We start from the raw sequence: 23,159 nt of genomic DNA, 5'->3' as shown, positions 1-23,159 counted from the left end.
ATACTTCAAAAGGAAGAATTTGTATTTTCTTTATCTGCTTGTGATCTTTCCATCTCATCTATCCATCTTTTAATCCTTAGTATTCTCTTTAGTCCCACATCTGAAAATCATGTAAAACTCCTCTCTCCTAACACCTATAAAAAGGCTTTTGTACTCTCATTTGAAGGGGGAGCCCAGAAATTCTTCTAGAGCCTTGCATAGAGGAAGGGAAAGGGACTATTCCATGAGCAGCTAGGCTAGCAGTCTTAAGAGTGGAGAAGAAATTTTGTAACAACACAGAGTGGGTTTATTGTTCTGAACTTTCTTGTATTTCTTTATATGCAATAAAGATTATGCTTTTTATTTAAATCATCATGAGTTCTTTATTTGCTCTCTTTCATATGCTTTTATTTATGCTTTCCTATTAGATTAATATTAGGAATAACTTTTACTTTTTGGAGACGCACCGTGATCTACGGGTACGGGGCATGCCGAGGAAAGAAGAGTTGTTTACCTAATACTTTTTAGAGATGCGTCATGATCTACAGGTATGGAATGTGTCGAGGAAAGATAGATATTTTTTCTAAGATTAATCACATCTATTTAATTAAAAAAAAAAGAGATACAACTCTACTAGTGCAAAATTAATTCAAAACTTTCGAGCTCTTTATTTTCTAATTACATAAATTTTAAGATAATTTATTTTCTAAATCAAAACAATGCTTCTTTCTTTTATTTTTCAATCTCAACTTAGCTCAAGGTCCTTGACGGTACGATCTCGACTCATCCTACCTACGTAATGAGTAGAGTTATTTTTGGTGCTATCAACAACTACGCATCAAATTTTGACACCGTTGTCGGAGATCTTGGCACAATTGAATTAAAAAAAATTAAAAAAAAAACTACTGATATTTCATAACACTTAACTAAAATAGCATAACCTCAAATATAAAAATTTCTAACTTGATTGGACACCTTGTTTCTTTGCATTGCATCTCCATAATTAACTTTAAGGGCGTAACCCATTAACTAAGATAAGATGGGGATTTGATCACCCTTCTTTGGCCCACAAATCACTCCCTTACATTTGCATAACCTAGACCTTAATCTAAAATTAATTAGACGTTGACCCCTAAGGATTTCGAGCTCATTAAGACAAGTGACCCTGAGAGTTAAACCAGGTTAGACTTGGTCAGCTAGTTGGTGTCTAGGCAAGTGGTTTGCAGGACGACTGGACCCGAAGAAAGATGGTTTTTAATTGGTTCCATTCGCTGACCTGGCCAATTTAATTGGTGTTTAAGGAAAGCAACGGGAGGACTCCCACCGACCTTACACTTATCTGGCCAGTTGGTTGGTCAAGCTCCGACTTGGAGGGCTTGAAAGGCTAACTACAGTTAGAAGCTGTCTAGAACTAGGGTAACTTTAGGATAGAGAGTCCACTACGTGCTAACTTGATTGTAATTAAAATCTAACCACAACTAATTCTTCTATTAGTTTTAGGACTTCTTAGGATCTCTTCTTTTGAACTCTTTTCTCTCTTCTCTTCTCTTCTTAATATATATATATATATATATATATATATATATATATATATATATATATATATATATATATATATATATATATATATATATATATATATATATAATCCTTAATAGACTAGAATAGTCCTACATAGACCTTTTAGTTGTATGTTAGGTTGACGATCACTAAAACCTGACTTGCAACCATTAGACGAAGAATTAGAAAAGACTCTTAGGACTATCTGAGTTAGAAACATGGCTGCACCTGGTGAGGCTAATCCTTCACGCTCATTGAGAGAATATTTCACTCCATCCTCGTATACCTACTCTCCATGCATTCAAGCACCTCCAGTAGAAGCTACCCAATATGAGATTAAGTCTAGCATTATTCAAATGTTGCCATCATTCTATGGACTTAGTAACGAGGATCCATACAAATATTTGGATGAATTTTTTGAAATTTGTTCCACAGTAAAAATCCAAAACTTCTCTGATGATGCCCTTAGCTTGAAACTGTTCCCTTTCTCACTTAAGGACAAAGCCAAGCATTGGTTAAACTCCTTAGACTCTATAACCATTTCAACTTGGGATCATCTTCAGAGAGAATTTCTCAAGAAATACTTTTCAATTGGAAAAATAAATTAAATTAGAAAAGCTATCACTAGTTTTTCCCAATTGGAGGGTGAACTTTTTCATGAGACATGGGAAAGGTTAAGGGACCTCATTCGTAAATGTCCACACCATGCTGTCCCTAAATGGCAACTTTATCAGTATTTTTATGATGGTCTATCAGAGAAACACCGACAAATGGTTGATGCATCATGTGGTGGGACATTCATGCTAAAGAGTGAGGATGAAGCCTGGCAACTCTTTGAAACACTTAGTGAGAATTTCTTACACATATGTCTGCCACCTCTAGAGAGCAACCCATGCCTCAACAAAAAAGAAGTGGAATTTATCAGATTGAAAATGTCATAGATATCCACAGTAAGGTAGATGAACTATCCCAAAAATTAGACCGTCTTCTAAATACTGAACAATCCCCGATTCCACCTAACTCAATCCAAGAAGTTTGTGCATTGTGTGCAAGTTCGAACTATTTTGTTAGTGAATGCCCAGCCGCACCTCAATTTTTTGAGTTTGTGCATGAGCAGGTTCAGCAAGCTCAAGTCCAACAAGCTCGCAGACCAGGAAACGATCCATATTCGAACACTTATAACCCCGACTGGAGAAACCATCCAAATTTTTCCTGGAGACCACAACCAGTCGTTGGTCCTGCCTCACCTCGACCTCAATATCAGGACCCAACATATAGGCATGGACCATACCATCAATTTCAAAATGCTCCTCAACCGTCTACTACTGGTCATAGCTCAGCTTTTGAGGAAAAAGTTTTGAAAGTACTAGAATGATTAGAAGTTAACACTGAGACCCTTAACTCCCACACACAATCCATTGCTAAGCTAGAGACCAAAATAGGTCAACTAGCGACTGCATTCAGTAGGAGGGAAGGAGGAAAATTACCTAGCCAACCCGAGAGCAACCCAAGAGGGCAATTTGTGATTGAGAGCTCTAATACCCCAGAAGCTTTTTTTGAACACGCCAAATAAATCATGACTCTGAGAAGTGGGAAGGTCATTGAACACACTAGTAAAACCAATGAGACTGACCCTAAACCTCTAACCGAAGCCAAATCACCCAAGAACAAGGAGGACCTTAAAATAGAGAATGAACCAACTGCACCAGAATCATCTTACTTGCCTAAAGCCCCATTTTTGGATGCCCTGAAAGCCCCTATTCCTGCAGATAAGAAGGGAGGAAGACTCGACGAGATGTTGGAATTGTTTAAGCAAGTCCAAATTAATCTTTCCCTTCTAGACGCAATCAAACAGGTCCCTGTTTATGCCAAATTTTTGAAGGATTTGTGCACCCAAAAACATAAATCTAGATCACAAATCTCAAAGAAAGTATGCCTCACTGAACAGGCTAGTTCTGTCTTCCAGCATGCCACTCCTCCAAAGCTTAAGGACCCAGGAGCCCCCATCATTTCCTATGTTATAGGAGATTATCACATTGAAAAAGCTCTTCTGGACTTAGGGGCAAGTGTGAATCTTTTATCTAGTTTGGTGTATAAATTTTTTGGATTTGGAGAACTGAAACCCACATCAGTCATACTGCAATTAGCCGACAGATCAATTAAGAAACCACGTGGAATGCTTGAGGATGTCTTGATCAAGGTAAATGAGTTTTACTTTCCAGTTGATTTTCTGATTCTCGACATGGAACTAAGTGGCAACCCAAGATAAATTCCCATTATCTTAGGACGACCCTTCCTAGCTACGGCAAATGCATGCATTAATTGTAGGACATGAGTCATGGACATATCGTTTGGGAATAAAAAACTGAGACTGAATATATTTGGTGCTTCCCAAGGACCATCAATGGATAGTTGCTTTGAAGTAGATATACCAGAAGACATTATAGAAGATGTAACACCCATAATTCTAGCACCAGACCCCTTAGATACTTGCTTGGCTCACTTTGGAGTGTATGACTTTGAGGGATATATGAAAGAAGTTAACACCTTGTTGGATACACCACACGATAAAACCACTCCTCTATGGACAATCAAGTATGAGCCATTGCCCACATTAACCAGTACACCAATAGTCCCATCTTTAGAATCACCACCTATGTTAGAATTGAAACCCCTTCCTGCTACACTCAAGTATGTATTTCTAGGACCCAACGACACCCTCCCGGCAATCATTGCATCAGACTTGACCCCTAATCAGGAAGCACAATTGGTTGGTATTCTGAAGGAACACAAAGAGGCTATCGGTTGGTCCATTGTCGATTTAAAAGGAATTGACCCCTCCATTTGCATGCACCATATTCATTTTGAGGCAAATGCTAAACCCCATCGAGATATGCAGAGGAGATTGAACCCAAACATGCATGAAGTAGTAAGGAAAGAGGTGGTAAAGTGGTTAGATGCTGGAATCATCTACCCCATATCCGATAGTAAATGAGTTAGTCCCACTCAAGTAGTACCTAAGAAATCAGATATTACTGTGGTTGAGAACGAAGAAGGTGAACCGCTTCCCACTCGCATATCATCTGGATGGCAAGTATGCATAGATTATAGAAAACTAAATGCCATTACTAGGAAGGACCATTTTTCATTGCCCTTCATCGACCAAATCTTAGAACGGTTAGTAGGACAAAGTTTCTTCTATTTTCTTGATGGTTATTCAGGGTACAATCAAGTATCTGTATTTTCGGATAACCAAGAAAAGACTACCTTCACCTGCCCCTATGGCACCTTCGCTTTTCAGCGTATGCCATTCGGGCTCTGCAATGCACCCGCTACATTTCAACGGTGCATACTGGCCATTTTTTCGGATATGGTGGATAAATATTTTGAAGTTTTTATGGATGATTTTTTTGTATTTGGAACCACCTTTGAGGATTGTCTCCATAATCTTTCCAAAGTTCTTAAACAGTGTATGGAGACAAATCTTGTCCTAAGTTGGAAAAAGAGCCATTTTATGGTGCAGAAGGGAATTGTATTAGGACATATTATTTCTGAAAGAGGGATCGAGGTAGATAAAGCCAAAGTTGAGGTCATTTCAAAACTACCACCCCCTACTTCGGTCTGACAAATACGATCCTTCTTAGGTCATGCTGGATTTTATAGACACTTCATCAAAGACTTTAGCAAGATTTCAAGATCCTTGTGCAATCTGTTGGCTAAGGACACACCATTTGTCTTTGACGAAGACTGTTTGAAAGCATTCAACACATTATGAACAGCTCTGACAACAGCACCCATAATAAAACCCTCTGACTGGTCCATCCATTTGAGATTATGTGTGATGCCTCTGACTTTGCAATAGGTACCATCTTAGGCCAAAAAATCAATAAGGAGCCACATGTGATCTATTATGCTAGCAAGACTCTTTTCGATGCCCAATTAAACTACACCATAATAGATAAAGAGCTACTAGTAGTAGTGCTCGCCCTTGAAAAATTTCGCTCATATCTGTTAGGGTCTAAGGTTCTAGTTTACTCTGATCATGCGGCTCTGAAACATCTCCTCTCAAAAAAAGATACTAAACCGCGTTTGATCAGATGGATCCTTCTTTGATAAGAATTTGATCTGAAAATCCGAGATAAGAAGGGTTCCAAGAATGTGGTAGCTGATCACATCTCTAGGATCTTAGTTGAACACACGATAGGCATAGATGAGGTCAAAGAGAAATTTTTTGATGAACAACTTTTTGCAATCTCCTCTAGCCGTCCTCCATGGTTTGCCCATATTGTCAATTACTTGTCAACAGGACAAGTACCTTCTCACTAGACAAAACAAGAAAAGGATCGATTTTTCTCACAAATTAAACATTATTTCTGGGAGGAATCTGAACTATTCAAATACTGTCCTGACCAAGTTATTTACCGTTGTATCCCCAAGAGTGAATTCCAAAGCATTCTCACTTTTTGCCATTCTTCGGCATGTGGGGGACATTTTAGTGGAAGAAAAATTGCAGCAAAAGTGCTGCAGAGTGGGTTTTATTGGTCAACGCTTTTCAAGGATGCACATGAATTTGGCCGAAGTTGTCTGCAATGTCAGCGAACAGAAAATTTATCCAAAAAGAATATGATGCCGCTGACCCCCATTTTAGTAGTAGAAATCTTCGATGTTTGGGGGATTGATTTCATGGGACCTTTTCCAGCCTCATTTAGATTCGAATATATTTTGATGGTAGTTGATTACGTGTCAAAATGGGTGGAGGCAATAGCTACACAGACTAATGATAATAAAGTTGTAACTAGTTTTATCCAACGAAACATCATTAGTCGATTTGGCTTCCCAAGGGTGATCATTAGTGATGGGGGAACTAATTTTATAAATAAACATTTTGAAGCACTTATGAAAAAATATAATATTACACATAAAGTGGCCACACCATATCACCCCTAAACTAATGGTCAGGTAGAGGTGTCAAATAGGGAGATTAAACATATCCTAGAAAAGACGATTAGGCTTGATAGAAAGGATTGGTCTCTTCGCTTAGATGATGCATTATGGGCTTACCGTATAGCTTTTAAAACCCCTATCGGTATGTCACCCTACTGATTAGTTTATGGCAAAGCTTGCCATCTGCTGGTGGAATTAGAACATCGTGCACTCTAGGCCATACGAATGTTTAATTTTAACATGAAGAATACAGGTTCTAATCGAAGGTTGCAAATCAATGAACTGGAAGAACTTCGCAACGATGCATACGAGAGTTCATGAATTTACAAGGCTCGAACCAAAGTATTTTATGACAAATATATCTCTAGAAAATTGTTTGAGCTAAATCAAAAGGTATGGCTTTTCAATTTCAGATTACGCCTTTTTCTCGATAAACTTCGATCCTGATGGGATGGACCTTTCATTGTCACACAAATATTCCTACATGGAGCAATTGAAACTCATGACCCCCGAAATGGCAATGCATTTAAGGTAAACGGCCAACGTCTGAAGCCATATGTAGATGAAATTGCACATAAAGAATGAATCGACACCATCTACCTGTGTGATCCACTTTATAATGAATAATAAACTTGACGTCTGGCTGAAGACGTAAAACTTAGCGCTTGTTGGGAGGCAACCCAACGATTTCATATTTTTTTTACTTTACTGCAGCTGCAGAAATTTAGAACAAGAGCCTATTAATCAATGAAGCTATCTTCAACTTCCGAAGTAAAATTATCCCAGGTGCACTCTCTCCTTTTATTTTCTTTGCTTTCCTACTCCATTAAGGATAATGTAGATTAAGTTGGGGGGGAAGAAAATTAATCAAATCCTTGAGTATGGTCAGAAATAATTAGTTTTGCGTATCCGAATGTTATTTTGATTAAGAGTCAATTAGGCATCCTAATCAATGAATGATTAACGGTCAAGATAATTTTAGAGATACTGAGAAATAAATTATTAAGAAAACCCAATGAATAGTAGGGTTTAGACTAGATCAAATTTTAGGAGTGATTCTACAACCCTCTTCTTACTGATCTCAATAAAGAATCTGCTTCATGAGAGATTGGGTGGAAAGGTCGAGGTATGCAAAAATTCTCCTTAAAATTTTATTTAAAAAAATCAAAAAAAAAATATTGGTTTTCTACTGAGTAACTGGACCCCTTCGCCTAAATAAGCATTGTGGTTCGCGTAAAAAAGTGGGCAATATTAAAAATAATAATAATAATAATAATAATAATAATAATAGTGGATAATAAGGGGACTAAATTGTAAGAAGATAATAAGCCTCTCTCACACTAAGTTAGAGGATTTAAAGAGTAAAGTGAGGAGTTGGTGAAAGAAAAACTCTTGAAATTTCTTTAGTTAATACTCAACCACTAATTGGGTCAAATTGATAATTCAATGAAGTATCTCTTTAATAGTCTGACCAGGTATCATCTACCTTTTGGGATGCCTAACCTAACTTTTTATTCAAGACCGAGTCGATACACAATGCTGATATATCTATTTTACTCGAGGATGAGCAAAATTTAAGTTAGGAGGTGTGATAAACACTTAATTTAAGTCATTTAAAGCAAAAAATTATATTTAATTTATCTTATTTATTAAGAATTTGATGCTTCTTTTTATGTTTTACAGAAAAGATGATCGTCGATACAAAGAGTCTGATTTGCAGATCCAAAAGACTCAAGTTTGAAAAAAATTAGACTTAAAATAAAATTTAAATAAAAAAAGAATGCATACGGTATTATAGAAAATAAAGATACTATACAAGGAATCCAAAAGGATATAAGCATCATTTTAAAGAAACAAAAGTTTTTTTTTGTAATTTTTTAATCAAAAAGGAGCATAAAGGAGTGTGGCTGGCACATTTTTGGTGGGCTTCATGCGATTTGAATTTTGGTGCGGGCCCGAGGCTTGAGTGTGGGAGCTGACGAGTGGCTTGGTTCAAACGTGGTGGGTCCGATCCAAGATACAGGTGCGCAGGGTTTCAAGTGAAATAGAGATGCCGGCTTTTGTTGGCGCAATCGCACGGCATCGGGCGTGCGGCACAGTGGGTTCGCACGGCATGGCGGGTTCGCGCGGCATTGCGGATGTGCGGACATAGTGGCGAACAGATAGCAGATGGATCTAAAAATTAAAGAAAAAAAATAATACTTGAAAATACTTCAAGAGGAAGAATTTGTATTTTCTTTATTTACTTGTGATCTTTTCATCTCATCCATCCATCTTTTAATCCTTAGTATTCTCTTTAGTCCCACATCTGAAAACCATGTAAAACTCCTCCCTCCTAACACCTATAAAAAGGCTTTTGTACTCCCATTTGAAGAGGGAGCCCAGAAATTCTTCTAGAGCCTTGCATAGAGGAAGAGAAAGGGACTATTCTATAAGCAGCTAGGCTAGCAGTCTCGAGAGTGGAGAAGAAATTTTGTAACGACACAGAGTGGTTTTATTGTTCTGAACTTTCTTGTATTTATTTATATGCAATAAAGATTATGCTTTTTATTTAAATCATCATGAGTTCTTTATTTACTCTCTTTCATATATTTTTATTTATACTTTCTTGTTAGATTAATATTAGGAATAACTTTTACTTTCTGGAGACGCACCGTGATTTACGAGTACGGAGCGTGCTGAGAAAAGAAGAGTTGTTTACCTAGTACTTTCTGGAGACGTGCCATGATCTACAGGTACGAAGTGTGCCGAGGAAAGATAGGTATTTTTTCTAAGATTAATCGCATCATTTAATTAAGAAAAAAGAGATACAACTCTACTAGTACAAAATTAATTCAAAACTCCCGAGCTCTTTATTTTTTAATTACATAAATTTTAAGATAATTTAGTTTCTAAATCAAAACAATGCTTCTTTCTTTTATTTTTCAATCTTAACTTAGCCCAAGATCCCTGAGGATACGATCTCGACTCATCCTACCTACGTAGTGAGTAGAGTTATTTTTGGTGCTATCAACGACTACACATCAAGGTTCAACATGGAGGAAAGTAAAAGAGGTTACTTGCTCATAGGTCATGGTATACAACTCTCTAAGAAGATATCTCTTAACACCTGAAGAGAGAAATAGAATGAGTTCTATTTGTTATGCTTCGGCTGTAAGATCGATAATGCATGCTATGTTGTGTACCAAGCCTGATGTAGCTTATGCTTTGGACATTGTAAGTAGATTTCAGGCTCATCTTGGGAAGGATCATTGGAAAGCTGTGAAAAACATACTCAAGTACTTGAGAAGGACTAGAAAAGCTTTTTTGATATATGGTGGATCTGATTTAAAACTAGAAGGTTATATCGATTTTAGTTTTCAATCTGATCTGGATGATAGCAAATCTATATCTAGGTATGTGTTCACTTTGTATGGTGGTGTAGTAAGTTGAAAAAGTTTGAAATAGCAAACTATTGTTGACTCGAACATTGAGGCTGAGTATATTGCTATAAGTGAGGCTGCTAAGGAGGCCATTTAGATGAAGAAATTCATCATAGAGTTGGATATAGTTTCAAGGATTGAACATCCAGTGCTTCTTTAGTGTGATAATACTGGGACAGTTGCTCAAGCCAAAGAACCAAGGTCTCACCATAAATTTAAGCACATCCTAAGACGGTTCCACCTCATTCAAGAGATAGTCGAAAGATGTGATATAATCGTAGAGCGAGTTGACACCAAGAATAATATAGTGGATCCATTCACTAAGGCCTTGTCAATGTAGTAGTTTGACCACCATCTTGATAGCATGGGTATCAAGTATAGGGGCGATTGGTTTTAAGTGCAAATGAGAAATTGAAAAAATAATATCCTACAAGACAATCACATATGAGATGTGATAGGACGTTTATTATAATTTATCTTCTAAACTCATGTAAATTGATATTTATATTAATAAAATAGATATTTTTGATTCATTATATGCTGCATCTTATTATTTTTAATATTATAATGAACCCCATAGATTTGGGCAATAGTTTTAGGATCATGATGAGATCACACCAGTGAGACCTAATTCCTCGATAGCCTTAACCTAAAATATTCCTAATCGTTGGTACATTGAGTCAGAGATCAATGATACCGATAAGACTGGCATGTCCTATGTATGCTCAGAAATGAGGGTGGTTGATCTCACAACTACTTGTATGGTGATACTAATACAAGGATATGGGTGCTCATTAGAGAATGAGTTCACTGAATTGACCTACAAGAGAATATCAAATGGAGTCTTATTTACATGTCAACTGATATTTTTCTAGTGGGAGTTGTGTATGTGATCCTTAGACCTAAGGTCACCATGGTACCTTATGTACTTGGATCCATAATTTGGTTCACTACCTAACTTGGTTTTCTGATCCTTGTGTGGGGTGTTCTGGATATGGTGAAGAGTGTATGGAGATTGTGTGTGATCAATAAGGGATCAATCACTCCTAATAAGGGGAGCAAACATCCTATGTGATCTCATAGGTCACTGATTTGAAAGTCTTTGGCCAAAGCAGGATGATAATTAGAAAAGATTTTCTAATGTATCATCAATTGAATCATCACTTTTTGATCGAGATTTTATACTGTCGGTATCCTATACCCAGGTAGTAGTATTACCAATAGAGAAATTTTAAAGAGTTATTATATAACTATCTTAATCAGCAACCATTTATCGATTTTTTTTTAGGTCTGTTTGGGTTAACCTTAGACATCTTGATTAATTTTGCTCAAAAACTATATTCAACTTCTGATACTAACTATCAAAGTTAGGTCCGATAATATTATCATTGTCTAATAGTGAACAGAGTGATAATATTCTAGCTATTTCTGAAAAGAGAACAATTAACCTATTAGTATATGAACTATTTTAAGTCTAAAGACTTGAACTTTAGTCTAAAAATTTTTTCACTATTTTATACGAATTGATAGCCTCTACCTCTAATTCGAGAAATTACTTTAATTCCTTAGCGGATCCTAGAATCCACACAAACTATATTCAGATCCGATTGTGGCTCGACCAATCCTAATGCATCAATAGGTTGGTTCATAACCAATTATTTCTCCAAATAATTTCTAACAATCAGATTTTACCCCAGATATCTCTTTAGCAGGCGTGTGGCACCTCCACTGAAAAATTCGATTAGGTCCAACTATTAATATGACTACATCAAGTGTATCCAGCAAATGAATGTCCAGGCTCGACTGTGGCTCAGCCAACCTGACCATTGATCTGAAGGATACAACAAGATGATCATATGATGAATGATAATTTTAATACTCAATAGACAACAGGCATGTGGTGCCTCCAATACCTATTTAGAATATTGGATGCATTATCATACACCTTAATGGGAGGTTAAGATCTAGTTATCTCCATAACTAGCTTATTTTATGGATCTAATAATTTAAAAAATTTGGTTAATTTATTTTATAAGACATCAGTCAATCTATAAGTCATAAATCATCCCACTGACTTCATCAAGTCATGAAAAAAAATAGTGACTAGTGGATCAAATCGACACATGATAAATCTTTCCACTGACTTCACCAAATCATGAGAAAGACTAGAGATAAGTTGGTCTAACTGACAAATCGATCTACAATATCTAAATCAGTCATACTGATTAATCTTAATGACATGAATCAACTGGAGTCACTTAGTGATCTAATCTGTCTTATAACTCGGGGCTCAACCATTGAGCCTCAATCAAGGTCCATTTGGTTAATCAAAGACATGGACTCAACCAACTACAACTATTATGTTTGATCTAGAGTATCTTTGATCTAATCTAAATCAACTATTGGTTAGATTTGATTAACTACTCTTTTAAGTCTATTAAATCTTTGATTCTAGCCTTAGATCTAATCCAATTGAAAGGACCTGATTTGAGCTAACTCCTGTCCCATGTTTTATGCAATATCATTAGATCTTTAATCACAATTCTAGATTTAAAATATATTTCTTAATTCTTAATTAAGTATAGTATTAATATGGGTTAAGGTTATTAATTAAAACTATTTCAATTTTATAAAATAATTTTACATCATTTTATGCAAAATTTTTTATTCTGAAAACTAGGTCGACTCATCCCTGAACTGAGTTGGCTCACTTCAGTGGGTCGACTAAGTCTAATACTTGGTCAACTAACTAATCATGAACAGTAACTATTACTGTTTGACCTAAGATAGCTGGGTCGGGTCAGTTAGTACTGAGTTGATTAAATCAGAGAATTGGGTCGACACAGTTCAAAACTGAGTCAGCTCAGTTGGCGTGCCAATATGTATCACATAGTTTCATATCTAAAAAATTTCATATAAATTGAAATAAAATCAATCATAATAAATTTTAGATCATATCTAAACTTTTTATGATTTCAAATTTTATTTCTTATGATTAAAATAATTTTAATTATATAGATTAGATGTTCTACTTTCATACAACTCAAGTTTTATATCACAAACAATAAATCCTAGAATTTCAACATTTAGGATTTTGCAGAAAAGTAAGTTCTTCCTTTCATATTCTTCTTCATGAAATTAAATTACATGGCACCCGTACACGTCATAAGAGCATCCTATCGAATAAAAAAAGATGGCTTTTAAATTCTTTTTGCTCCTATGACCAGATGGCCTGGTGATCAACCTAATCTAAGTACTTACTAATTGGATCATCAATCTATTTATATATCATATATGCAAAAAAATTTAAATCAAATCTAAATTATATCAAATCTGATTTTACATTAGATCATATCTAAAATTAGATCATAACACATCTCATACATTACTAAATCTAGATTTCAACTCTATATGCATATATGTTCATATCATAACGAACCTTCACTCTGATACCAATTAAAGGGAAGCATGGTGGTTTTGTGCATGCATTTTTAAAATTTTTACAGCAGAACATATATAGATTAAATAATTTAATTTATAATAAATACATAGATCAAATCTAAAACTACCATACAGGATCAATAACATAAATTAATATGTATATATATAAATCTAAAATCTAAAATTCAACAAACATAGATCATATCTATATCAAATCAGATCATATCTGAATTATATTTAGATCACATCTAAATATGAATTGAGTTTAAAACTCCATACTAAGTATGGATAGTAGATCATCATATTCAAAGTTCATGATAGTTGATTCTTCATGATGCTCAGCAGCCGCACATATGTCTGATCTCTATGGATATCCATACGAAGTCCTTGTGCTGATCGGTCTCCCTAGAAGTGCTAGCTCACGAAGATACCATGCTATTGACTGATCTAAAAAAAATATGAAGAAGATGAAGAATAAAGAGACCCTCACTTTTTCTTTCTGGATCCATATTTCAGATCTCTACGATAGAGATCAAGAGAAGAACCCTTTCTTCTCAATTCTCTCATGTACAAGAGAAAATCTCTCTCTTCTTTTTATGTCTTTAAGAAGAATTTTTCTTCTCTAATTTTTTATGATAAAAATTAGATCTAATCTAATTTCTCATATAGAAAATAACATAAAATCTTAATCTCTAAAAGAATCTAAAAGAGAGATCCAAGAGAAGAACCGTTCTTCTCTCTTCTTCTCATTTTTTCTCCTTGATCTACAGCCCTAGGAACCTCCAACGTCCAACCAAATTTTTTTAATATCTTTTTTCAAAATTTTTATATTAAAAATTAGATTTAATTTAATTTTTATTTTAAAAAATATTTAAAAAAATCTGGAAGAAGAACTCCTTCTCTAAGGCTGCGCATCAGAAAGAAGACCTTTCTTCTTCCTTCTCTTTCTCTCTTTGGGAAGAACTTTTTTTCTCCAATTTTTTAGTATAAACCCAGTAGAGGAGACTCTCTTTGATATTTAAGAACTAGCAATTAGACTCTCACAAAATTTCTTCAAGAAGGGAGGAGAAGATGGTCTTGGCGTGTGGGACTTTTGGGGCGTCCAACTCTTGGACGCCCCCTCCTTTCTTTTGGTGACAAGAAGAGGGGAGAGGCGCACATCTTTTCTCATGAAAACATAAGAGGGTGCGGCATCTGAATTTGGGGTGTGAATCCTAAACATGAAAGGGAGTGGGGCATGGGATCTCTTAAATTAGATGAGTTATGGGTTGGTTCAGTCCTATTCCAAATAGGACTCATGAATCTTGATCAAATTCTAACTAATTCTTAGATCCAATCCTAAGTAACTTAAGAATTAGTTATAACAAACTAACTAATTAGATCTTTGCCCAATTATGAAATCAATTAGGCCCTAATCCAATTGAAAATTAGTTAGATTAAAATCTCATTGATCCAAAGATTGATTCTTGGATATTTTTCTTTAATATTTTCAGAGAAGTATTTGATAATAGGGCTTGATCCAATCAAACCTATTATCCAATAGGATTTGATCCAATCAATACCTAAATCAAATAAAATTAAATCCTATTCAACTCAAAATTTGATTTGCATCTCTAAGATTAATTAGAACAAGTCCTGTTATCCAATAGGACTATATCATCCAATTAATCCAAAGCAAATCTAACTGAATCTAATTTAATTAGATTTGATCCAATCTTCATTGCTCAATCAAATTGAGTCAATTAATAATCAAATTATTAATTAATTATTTTTTTATTTTATCAACCATTAGTAAATAATTTATTATAATCTTTGTATAGGATTAATTATCAATCATATTGATAATTAAATCCTTCAACGATTCATAATTGTCGATCAGCCATTTATTCAGATAGGTACTTCTTTGTATGTGACCCAATAGGATCAAACCTAAATCGATAGCACAAAAATAATTTTTGTACTAATCAATATAACCATCTAGTAATGATGATCCAATGTTCGGATAGACCGAATGTATGCCCAGCAACACTCTAAAACCTACGTAGATATAGTTACTGTATAATTTATCTGTTTGACTCTCGATACTTAAGGATGACTTAGGATTAAACTGTTAATCTTGGATGAGTGATCCACATGGTATCTCAACCTCAAAAATCCTATGACTCCTCACTAGGACTATTTTGATCAAAATTTTGTTGAATTGAAATACAGTGATGCATCATCTCCAATTTTACTTGGAGCAGTCAATTCCATCTTGACTCGCACTCAGACTTTACAAGTATTTGACTATATCCAGAAATCTTTCATCATCGAATTAAAAATTTAGATAGTCTGACACTAAAGCACAGTGAGTTGCTTGCAAGTTACCGAGGTAGCCTCAGATCAAAGGAACACTTATACCCATATCCCATCAGAGCAATCTTTAATAGCAGAGTGCTCCAGAGGTGGTCACACTCAGTGAAATATACTCCTACATAACACGTGTATGCCATATCCATATCACCATACGTCCTGGTTAAAAGGACAACCAACTAATATGACATACAACGATCTACATTTGATACAATTATTATCTTTGTAATAATTGTATCATTTGATCGTGAGCAGGATTTAAGAATCACATGATAAATTCTCTTTTATCATTTTGAAAGTAGCTTTAAGGACTTCATCATAACTCATAAGTTCTATTTAGAAAAATATATTTCTTATGATGAATCTACCAGATAATATTTATCATTTTATAATTCATATACATGTATGGAGCACAATCATCTACAACTTAGATGATTAGCTTGAGGATATATTTTTCAACAGTTAAGACATGGTTATAAAATAAAGGTGAAGAGTAATAGTTGCTCTATATTTCTATCTAATGAGTTTATTGAGAAAGCATATGTGGATAATGGTCTCTTTATACTTTCACTTAATGATAATATTTTAATGATGGATAAAAATAAGAAAAAAAAATGATAACATGACATATCTCTGGTATTGCCGACTTGGTCATATCAGTAAGTCAAGGATTAACAAGTTAATCAAAGATGAGTTCTTTCATTCTAATGATTTTCAATCATTAGAAACTTGTGAATCATGCCTTATGAAAAAGATGACCAAATCTCCATTCACTGGACATGGAAAAAGGGCTAGTGAATTGTTAGGCCTAATACCTTCAGATATCTGTGGGCCTATAACAACTTATGCTAGGGGTGGATACTCTTATTTTATCATATTTACTGATGACCTATCAAGATTTGGATATATGTATTTTATGAAACATAAATTCAAAGCCTTTAAAAAATTTAAGGAGTATCAAAAGATGGTTGAGAAACAAACTAGAAAAAATATCAAAGTTCTTAGATCTGATCGAGGAGGAGAATACTTATCCAGTGAATTTTTTGATTATTTGAAGAAAAATAGTATTCTTTCTAAATGAACCCCTCCTTACACACCATAGTTAAATGGTATAGCCAAAAAGAAGAATCGTACCTTATTAGATATGGTGCAGTCCATGATGTGCTTCATAGATTTTTCTATTTCATTCTAGGGATATGTCCTAAAAATTGGTATCTATGTTTTAAACAGAGTACCATCTAAGTCTGTCACTAGTACTCCATATAAAATATGGAAAGGCAAAAGATTCAATCTTAAACATCTTAAGTTTTGAAGTTGTCTAGTTTATGTCAAAAGTATTTTTGGACATAAGTTAAATCCTAGGGTCGAAAAATGTAGGTTTATTAGATATCCTCTAGAAAGTATTGGATACTATTTCTATCATCCTACTGAACAAAAGGTTGTTATCAGTAGACATGCTATCTTCTTGAAAAAAAAAATTATCCAAGAAAAAGATAGTAGGAGGATAGTTGAACTTGGAGAAGTTCAAGACCTATATACAATTCCTCAAAAACTTGTAGATGTCAACAACTTGAACCTCAACCTGTTGAACTCAATGATAGTATACATCTACATAACACACCTCCTCTTTGAAGGTCAAAGAGAGTGTGAAATGAAGGAACCAGATCTACGATTTCAGGGTTAGATCTTGAAACTTTTTTAAGATCAGACAGCGAAAGACTAAAATAAATCAAAATTTATTTTATAAAATTAGAGAATCTTTAGATCTTAGATCCTATTACATGATTATTATATAGAACTAAATCAAAAATTAAATTATAAAGAGCAAGAACTACATGTTGATCGTATCAACATATTTCTATACTACATCTAATGTATGTAAAATATAATAGATCATATCTATTACCTTGCAAGTTAGACGTTCTAACTTTACTGATCTGAGCTTGAGGATGATATTGTAAGCCACACATGCGTCTAGCCTCTAGGAGTCGTCCACATGAGCCCATGAATCACGATCAGAAGTCCTGGTCCAGAAAATCAGTATAGTATGCTAGTACTGCGCTGATCCTTCTTCGATGGTCGATGAGATACCTCCTTCTTCTTGATTAAGATTCTTCTAAAGATAAGAAGTAGGAGAAGAAGTTTTAGATCTAAAACACTCTCAGAAGACTCAAGATGGAGGAAGGAAAGAGGTGAACACAGCAACCTTAGAAGAAGACCCTCTTCTTCTTCTTCTCTTTGCTCTCACCTAGACACCTAGTCTTGTGTCTATTGTATCTCCACGCCCCAATCTTCTTTCTCTCTAATTTTTGCATGCCCCAAAGATCTCTCTTTTTTCTATTTTTTATAAAAATTTTATAAAATAATTCATTTTAAATAGAGAGATATGATAGAGTCCTTGTTTAGGTCAAATACCTAGTCAAGGATTATCCAAATATGGCAAGACAAGGGGCGCCCAACTCTTGGGTGCCCCCTCTTTCTTTTTGTGCATAGATCACCAGAAAAGAATGCATATTATGTGCCATAAAAGTCATGAAAATTTAAAAAAAAAATTAGATAAAATCAGTGCCATAAGGAAAGAGTTTTGGTTTCCTAAAACTCTATCTCATAGATTTGAAATCCAAACTAATTCCTACTTTGACTTGATCCACAACCACATTCCATGTAAGAAAGAAAGAGAAAAAAGTTTTGGGTATGTGTGAAGATCTGGGAGAGAAGTTTTGTCACACAAAATAAGAGAGAGTGGGCATGGGATAAGAGAGAGTGGGTGTGGGGGCTAAATTGGTGCAAGGTGGAATCCTAGTCTTACTAGGATTCAATCTATGTCTTGTTCCATTCTGATTTCTCAAATCAAATCAAATCAAAACCAAATCAACTCAATTAAAATAAGTCTTAACCTAATTAAGAATCTAATTTAATCAGATTAAATTAGATTTAAATCTGATTTAATTTTTTAATCAAATTAGAAATTAGGTTGACCCAAGTCCTAATTGAACTAGGACTAATTTTTTCCTTGTACTTGACTTATCCAATAAACCAATTGGACTTGATCCAATCAAGTTCAAAATAAATATAATTAAATTATATTTAATTAAACTTAATCTTAGCCCATTGGCTTAATCAAATTAAGCCAATTAGCAATCTAATTGCTAATTGATCCTCCTGTAACACTTGCACTAGGTTAAATGTCACTCATATTGATCGTTTAACCCTAGAACGATTCTTAATCGTTGATCAACCATCCGATCGGATCATAAACTCTAATGTGTGTGACCTCATAGGTCCGAACCTAAGTTAGTAGCATAGAAATAAATTTTTGTACCAATCGAAGTGACCATCTAACAATGGTACCCGATGGTCGGATAAGTCAAATGTGTAGAACAACATCCTTAGAACCTATGCGGATATAGTTTTCATATAATTCATCCCCTTGACCAAAATTCTCATAGGACACCTCAGAGTTTAACTGTCAACTCTGATCAGGTTGTCCACATTATATTTTAAAATATCAAATCCGTCTGATAGATTACGCTGGCCAAGATTTTGCTAAATTAAAATATAGCGACTCATTCTTCTCCAACTCTTGGAGTGGTCAATCCCATCTTGATCACACTCTGACTTCACAAGTACTTGACTATACCTAGAAGCCTTTCATCACTGAATTAAAAATTTAGTTAGTCCAGTACCAAAGCACAGTGAGTTGCTTGCAAGTCATTGAGGCGATCTCAGGTCTAAGGGATACACTTATACCTATATCCCATCAGAGATATTCTCGATAGCAGAATACTTTGGAATTAGTCACGTTCAATGATGATGTACCTTTATATCTCACCTGTATGCCATACCAGTATCTTCACACTCTTTGGTTAAGAGGACAACCAACCCATATGGCCTACAGTGACCTATGCTCGATAGAAGCTGTCGTCCTTATTAACAGTCTATCATTTGGTCGTGAACAGTTTTAAAAACTAATCGATAAATTCTCTCTTTATCAAACCTAAATAGTCCTAAGAACTTCATCACAACAACGGAGTTCATTAGAAGATGAAAACTTATGATAAAAATATCAAAAATATATTTTATTTATTAATAAATCAATTATAATACAAGATTGCTCAACCGTCAACAGCTTGATGATTGACTTTTGGAACATATTTTTCAACATAAAATGTATCTCTAAGATAAAGTTTTGTCATTGAAAATGATGATGAAACCTAGATCATTCAGGATGATGATTCTCTGACTTATTCAGAAGCTCTCATAAGTAAAGACTCTGATAGATGGCATGAAGCCATGAAATCTGAAATGGACTCCATGTACTCTAACCAAGTATGGACTTTGGTTGATGCGTCTGAGGGTATAAATCCGATAGGATGCAAATGGGCCTTCAAAAAGAAGATTGGAGCTAATGGCCAAGTTGATAAAGAAAATATGCGGTAGTGCAGTACATGCAATTTAAAAAATTTTATGCAATAAAAATAAAAAATTAAATAATTTAATTCTAATCACATACATAAGATCCCATCTTAGACTATCACATCATAATCTTTGATATAAAAATATACACTTTAGATTTAAAAATAAAAATCACATCAATCTCATCGATGCAGAAATTTTAGATCTAACTATTAGATCTACCATAGGAATTAAAACAAGTTAGAGATCATTACCAAATAAATTTGACCTTAATATCCTCTAGTCCAATAGTTGGAGAAGGTGTTCCTAAGGTGCTCGCAGCCACATGGAGTCATCTGATCTCTATAGGAAGATCCATGCAAAGACAGACGCAGATCAGGGACTTGGAAGTGTTAGCCTGTAAGCAACTTCGATAGCTGATTTGTTCCTCCTTCTTCAAGTATCTTGGACACTCCAAAGCAAGAGAGGATCAAGAGGAGGAGAATAAGAGGCTCTGAAAATAAAAACTAGCAAGGGATTGATCATGAGATATCCAAGAGAGAGGACCCTTTTTCATAGACTAGGAATTAGGGTTTTTCAAGGAAGGGCACCAAGAGTCAATGCCAAAACCTCCTTTTGGCATCCCAAAAAATTTTAAAAAAATTATTAGGATATGGAGAAGGATTCTAAAGTCTCACATGCTAGAGAATTATCCAAAAAAATAAAAAAAATTTAATATGGTGCCTATAATATTTTATATATAAAAAATCTTTTTTTTAGTTTACCTCTTATCTCTAATTCGGATCGCATTCAAATTAGGCAAGAGATAATATTATGACTCATTAGCTATTACTGCCCACTCTTATTAGACCCTCTATCATGACACTAAAAATCACAACCCAAATCTAATTAGGCATGGAGAAATTGGCATGGGTTCAGGAGTGGCATAGGAGATAAGGATAAAATCTTAGTTTGACTTGGACTCTTTATTTCTAATTCAATTCTAATCCAAATCAAATTTGGATTGAACTCACTAATAGAAATAAATCTAATTCAATTAGAAATCTAAATATCTTATCAAATTTTTAATCTAATTAGAAATTAGTCAAGTCAAAATCCTGATCGAATCAGGATCAAATTTTTCTTGTAATCAGGTTCGATTATGTCAAACCCAATTAGAGTCGAACTGAATCTAATTTAATTAGACTTGTTCCAAAGCTCTTTTTTCAATCAGATTGAGTCAATTAGTAATCTAATTACTAATTAATTTTCTAAATATAATAGAGTTCTAGTCCCAGTGGGACTCTCTCCCGGAGTCTTAGTCGGAGTAGAACCTTCACCAGAGTCACAATCCAATTAGACTCTTCAGCCATCAAATCTGACTAAATCTTCTAATGCGTGTGATCCTATAGGTTCAAACCTAAATCAATAGTATAGAAATAACTTTCTATACCAATCAATGTAATCATCTAGTAATGATGACCCGATGATCGAATAGGTCGAAGTATTGCAAAGCAACCTTCTAGAACCTACTGGCATATGATTACCGTATAATTTATCTCTTTGATCAAAATACTCAAGGTGACCTAGGGTTTAACTGTCAATCCTAATTTAGTCAACCATATTATATTTCAATCTTTTAAATTCATCTTATGGATTATCCTGGCCAAGATTTTACTGAATTGAAATACACTGATGTATATCTCCTACTAATTCAAAGGGGTCAATTCCATCTTGACTCGCACACCGACTTGATAAGTACTTGACTATATCCAGTAGCCTTCCGCACTAAGTTAGAAACTCAGATGGTTCGATATTAAAGTATAGTGAGTTGCTTATAAGTCATCGTGGTGGTCTCAGGTCGGAGGGACACTTATACCCATACCCTTCATGAGCTACTCTTGACAGCAGAGTACTCGGTACGTGGTCACGTTCGATGCGAATGTACTCCTACATTCCATCTGCATGCCATAATAGTATCTCCATACTCTTTGGTTAAAAGGATAACCAACTCATATGGCATGCAATGACCTATACTCGATAATACTATCATCCTATTAATAGCATATCATTTGATCATGAATATTTTAAGGACTTAACGATATATCCTCTTTTGTCTATTAATTATAGTCCCAAGGACTTCATTACAACACAGGAGTTCAAAGATGAATAATTTATAATAAAAATATTAAATAATTTTTATTAATAAAAATTTATATATAATTTACAAGATGAGCATAATCGTCTAACGATTGGCTTTGGGATATTTTTTAATAACTCTCACTTGGACTAAAGCCAATCGGTACAGTATCGAATATCTATCTTCGACTTGTGATCATCGAACTCTTTGATTTTGAGAGCTTTAGTAAATGGGTCAGTCAGATTTTTTTTTCTATTGATCTTCTGAAGGTCGATGTCATCTCAATCCACGATCTCTCGGATAAGGTGATAGCGGCGTAGAATATGTTTGGTGCGCTAATGTGATCTTGACTCCTTGGCTTGAGCAATGGCTCCAATATTATCATAGTATAACAAGACAGGACCATCAATGGAAGATGCCACTCCGAGCTCGTTGATGAACTTCTATAACCATACAGCTTCCTTCGCAGTATCGGATGCTACGATATATTCTGCTTCGCAAACAGAGTTTGTCACAGTGTGCTGCTTGAAACTTTTTCAGTAGATTACTTCATTATTTAGGATAAAAATATAATCCGACACACTCTTACTATCTTCATAGTCTAACTAAAAGTCAGAGTCGGTGAACTCCATCAGTTTCAAGTCAGTTTCACCATACACAAGCCACTGGTCCTTAGTATTTCTCAAATACCTAAGAATGGTCTTTACAACTTTTCAGTGATTTTCTTCTGGATCACACTGATATCTGGTAGTACCCTTAGTGAGTATGCTATATCTGGTCTCGTACATATCATGACATACATAATAGAACCCACCATCGAAACGTATGGAACTCTACTCATATGCTCTCTCTCTCTCTTGAGGAGTTGTCGGACAATCTTCTTTCAAAAGAGAAATTTCTTAGCCTATCGGAAGATAGTCTTTCTT

General features: G+C 34.7%; 1 non-coding gene across 1 annotated transcript; it reads right to left on the bottom strand.

Moving 5' to 3' along the window:
- Positions 1–2,145: 2,145 nt before the first annotated feature.
- LOC140858873 (small nucleolar RNA R71) lies at positions 2,146–2,251 on the bottom strand. Its single transcript, XR_012142278.1, has one exon. It is a non-coding gene; the product is annotated as a small nucleolar RNA R71 (small nucleolar RNA).
- Between the last annotated feature and the right edge of the window lie 20,908 nt (positions 2,252–23,159).

The sequence above is a fragment of the Elaeis guineensis genome, chromosome 6 (assembly GCF_000442705.2).
Source record: "Elaeis guineensis isolate ETL-2024a chromosome 6, EG11, whole genome shotgun sequence".
NCBI classification, from domain to species: Eukaryota; Viridiplantae; Streptophyta; class Magnoliopsida; order Arecales; family Arecaceae; genus Elaeis; species Elaeis guineensis.
This window is presented reverse-complemented; position numbering and strand designations above follow the sequence as displayed.